This window comes from Marmota marmota, unplaced genomic scaffold (genome assembly GCF_001458135.2).
Source record: "Marmota marmota marmota unplaced genomic scaffold, marMar, whole genome shotgun sequence".
NCBI lineage: Eukaryota > Metazoa > Chordata > Mammalia > Rodentia > Sciuridae > Marmota > Marmota marmota.
The window spans coordinates 36,905,588-36,909,618 of NW_026000016.1; the positions used below are offsets into that span (position 1 = coordinate 36,905,588).

Genomic DNA, 4,031 nt, shown 5'->3' on the forward strand with positions numbered 1-4,031 from the left:
AAGCAGATCCGCCTTACGTCGCGCTTGTACGACCGGCGCTAGAACTTCCGGGTCCAGATCCCGCCCTCTGCCGACGTTCTTTGGAAGAGTGTGCACGCGAGCTGGTTGCGTTCTCTGAACCGCAGAACTTTGACTACGCAGGCCTAGGGACTTCCTGGGGTGGATAATAGGTCTGGGTAGAGGCTGGGAATTTGTGCTTCTGAGTTGGTTGTGGGAAGCAGCCAGAGTAAATGGGTAGTAGCAGAAACAGTTGAATGCAGTGACTTTAATATTGTACTATGTTAAAAACTACCAACTTTTAAGGTTGCTGTCACATCTTACTTCATCGTCACAGTCTTGTTAATAAGCCTGATGTGCAGATGAGGAAATTGATGTAAGCATGAAAAGGTTACCCACTAGCAAGAGATGAGATGAAAAACCTGACTTTGTCTAATGCACACGTGTGCTTTTACATGAAGAACCCAGCTTCAGAGGTGAGGTTTCCATCCTCACCCCTGAATTTTCTGAGAGTATTATCAGAGCCCCTTGGAAACAATCTTTCCTCTCATTCTTCTTTTGACAAAAGCAGAAACACATCCAGAGAGGTGAAGTGACTTTCCTAAAATCACCCCGAGAGTCAATGTTAGAGAAGACTGTGTAACTAAATCTATTGTCTCAAACCTGACCTCCGGCAAAGGAGGATGGAAAACTTTAAGGTGAAGGAACCATTCCATCTCAATTGCGTGGTATTTGCATGTTGTATACAATTTCCAAAAAAATAAATAAAACTGTACACTTAAAAGGGGTGGATTTTACTATGTTTTAATAACAACCTAAATATAGGAGCTGGGACTGTAGCTCAGTGTTAGAGCACATGCAAGAGGCCCTGGGTTCAATCCCCAGTACTGCAAAATGCCTAAAGAAACAAAGATGGAAAAGCAAACTGGATGTGGTTGTGCACACCTGTAATCCTAGCCCCTTGGGAGACTGAGACAGGAGGATTGCAAGTTCAAAGCCAGCCTCAGCAACTTAGACTGTATTTCAAAAAATGAAAAGGACTGGGGCTGTGGCTAAGCAGTTAAGTGCCCCTGGGTTCAATCCCTGGTACCAAAAACAAAAACAAAAAACAAACAAACAAACAAAAACCCAGAACCCAGATACACAGCAGTGTGCGGGCCTGTTTGAGACCACAGGATAACCAGAGTAAAACATTTTTTTTCCTCTAAGTCTTGAGTTTTGCTGAACAACCTGCCACACTGAAGATGTTATAATACAACTACCAGACTGCTATTGTGGTCCATTCTTGGCCACTGACTACTTCTAATTGGAGTTCAAGAGGCTGGAGTGGGGAAGAAAGGAGAGGAAAAAAATATCAAGACAATGTACAAACAGGCAGTGGTGCCAAGCAGCTGGCCCAGCCAAGGAACCCATAAATAGACATCTGTCTTCTGTCTAGGTTCAAGATAAAAGCTAGAGTAAGTCAACAAAAGACTGTTTGCAAAAGGTCATCATGTTTTAAGGTGCTGATTATAATATAACCTGGTTGTAAGAATAAAGACCCATGCTTTTTCTCCTTTCACCATATTACTATTGTTCCAGCTTCGCTCCCCAGAGGCACCCAGTTTCTTGGTGTTCTTCCAGAGATCTTCCATGAAAAATTATTATATTCTTGAAAACTTGAGGTGTTGCTTATTGTCTCCTAGTTTTCACATCCTTGTGGTCCAGTGTAGAGGTCTAACCTATTAGGTTGAGTAAAAAAATGCATCCTGGACCCACCCAACCTATTATTGGCTGAGTAATGGAAAACAGCCCTCTTTCTTCCCAAAATATTTATATTAGCTTTTGACAAGATAAAAGGGATCATTTGTGAAAAATGAACCTGGTAACCAAGAATTCAAACTTTTTTCATGTCCCTAGTGGAAGTTCTCTTAGTATAGTTCACACAAAGATGTATATGCCAACAAATGAAAGGCCTAGGAACATTGTAATGAAGACAAGATTGTTCCTCCCCTTTCTTCTTCCCTCCCTCATCCCTGCCTTTTCTCTCTCCTTTTACATCTACTCACAAGCATTCAGTATTTTCAGGGTTAAAAGTAGTGCAGGAGATAATCTTCCATATTTACAAAGAGATATTAAAGGATTAGTTAAGTTACTCTTACTGGGGTATTTGCAATTTCCAGAAGACTCCCTCAGATAATGATCTCAAGAGTTGGGAGAAGGATGACTACCCATTAGGACAGGAATATCAAAATATTCAGAAATTTGTTAATAATTTAAAAGAAAACATTCTATGGAAAATTTCTTCAAGTACAGCAAATACAAAACTAGACAAACTGGTATGATGAATTCCATTTACCCATTATTCAAAAATTATCACTCAAGGTTATCTTGTTCTACATATTTGTATATTCACTGCCCCTGCCTATATGCTGTATTAGTTTTTTAAGGCAATCCCAGAAATCATATTATTTCATCTATAAATATTTTAGTATCCACTTCTAAAAGACCAATTGTTCTTTCTTCAAACATAGCCATATGGCATTATTTTACCTAAAAGATATTAGCTGTGTAATATCTTCGTATATTCAATTAGTTTTTTATTTTCTGATTGTCTCATAAATGTTTTTGTTTTAAACTTTATTGGTTTAATTTTAATGTATTCTGCTTTTCTCTATTCTGTGAATTGGTTGTTAGACCTAGAATGTTGTGTGTGTGTGTGTGTGTGTGTATCTATATATCTATATCTATCTATCTATCTATCTATATATATATATATATAATATAATATATATATAAATTACATGGACACAATACCTTTATTTTATTTTTTTAATGTGATGCTGAGGTTTGAACCTAGTGCCTTCCACATGCGAGGTCAACACTCTACCACTGAGCTACAACCCCAGCACTGGACCTAGACTTTTGATCAAATTTTTTAAGAGTTGATATGTTATACTTCTATCATAAGGCATATGATGTCTAATTACGTTCCTTTTGTGATGTTACCAAACATGATACACAACGTCTAAATTCATTAATGCATTCTAATTCTACCTTAGGGGTAATATTTTAATTCTATCTTTTTTTTTTTTTAGAGTGGGAAGTTGAAGCTTTATTAAAGGACACACAGCAGAAAAACTTTTCCTCAGAGGAAGACCCAAGAGGTGGAAACTATGGAAGGGGGAGTTCTTCCCTCTTTTATAGCTAAGGTTTACTTTCAGGTTTCCTGCATTCCTGTCGCATGTATTCCTTTAATTCTATCTTTTCTTCTTTACTTACTGCCAGACTTTTCCCTTACATAAATTTTGATCTCCCAGTAGTACAGCTTATATAGGAAGAATACATGCTTAATTATTTCCCTTTATTTGCTAATTTTCAACAAGAATTGGTCACTAAATATTCTAAATGATGACAATTGAGTTTGTGATTTTGTTTCTAGTATCATAATGAACTCATGGAGTTACATTGGTGATTAAATCCCTAATCTATGATATATATGGTTTGAATTAGTAACTTAAAGAGATCTTAAGTAACTTATTCAATATATAGCTATCTTATTCAAAGCAACAGATAAAAACACTTTCTGATATAAACTAAAGAAAGGAAGCAGGGTTGTAGCTGAGATTCTCAATAGAGCCAGGGGAGCACAGTTTGAGGGTACATCTCAGAAACTGGGTATTTTTGAGATTTGAAACATGATAACTACTGTGATTCTTAAAAAGTCACATCTGGTTGGGTGTGGTGGCTCATGCCTGTGATACCAGTGCTCCGGAGACTAAGGCAGGAGAATCACAAGTTTGAAGTCAGCCTCAGCAACTTTATGAGACCTGAAATAACTTAGAGAGACCTCATCTCAAAATAAAAAATAAAAAGGGCTGAAGGTATAATCATGGTAAATCCCCTGGGTTCAATCTCCAGTATCCACTACCAAAGTCACATCTGAGAGGGAACCATCCATAATCCAAAGGTATAACTCCATGGATGAAAATTCAACATTTCAGCTTCAGAGTTGAGAAGATTCTGAGGAGGTGTGTGTGTGTGTGCGCACATGC

General features: G+C 37.7%; 1 long non-coding RNA gene across 3 annotated transcripts; it reads left to right on the forward strand.

Annotated features, from left to right (window-relative positions):
* Positions 1–2: 2 nt before the first annotated feature.
* On the forward strand, positions 3–3,388 carry LOC125618495. Of its 3 annotated transcripts, none has more exons than XR_007349799.1 (3): positions 3–695; positions 1,207–1,454; positions 3,075–3,388. It is a non-coding gene; the product is annotated as an uncharacterized LOC125618495 (long non-coding RNA). The 3 variants fall into 3 exon arrangements; XR_007349798.1 differs by lacking the exon at positions 1,207–1,454 and having other exon boundaries at positions 3–473; positions 569–695; XR_007349797.1 differs by lacking the exon at positions 1,207–1,454.
* Positions 3,389–4,031: the final 643 nt, after the last annotated feature.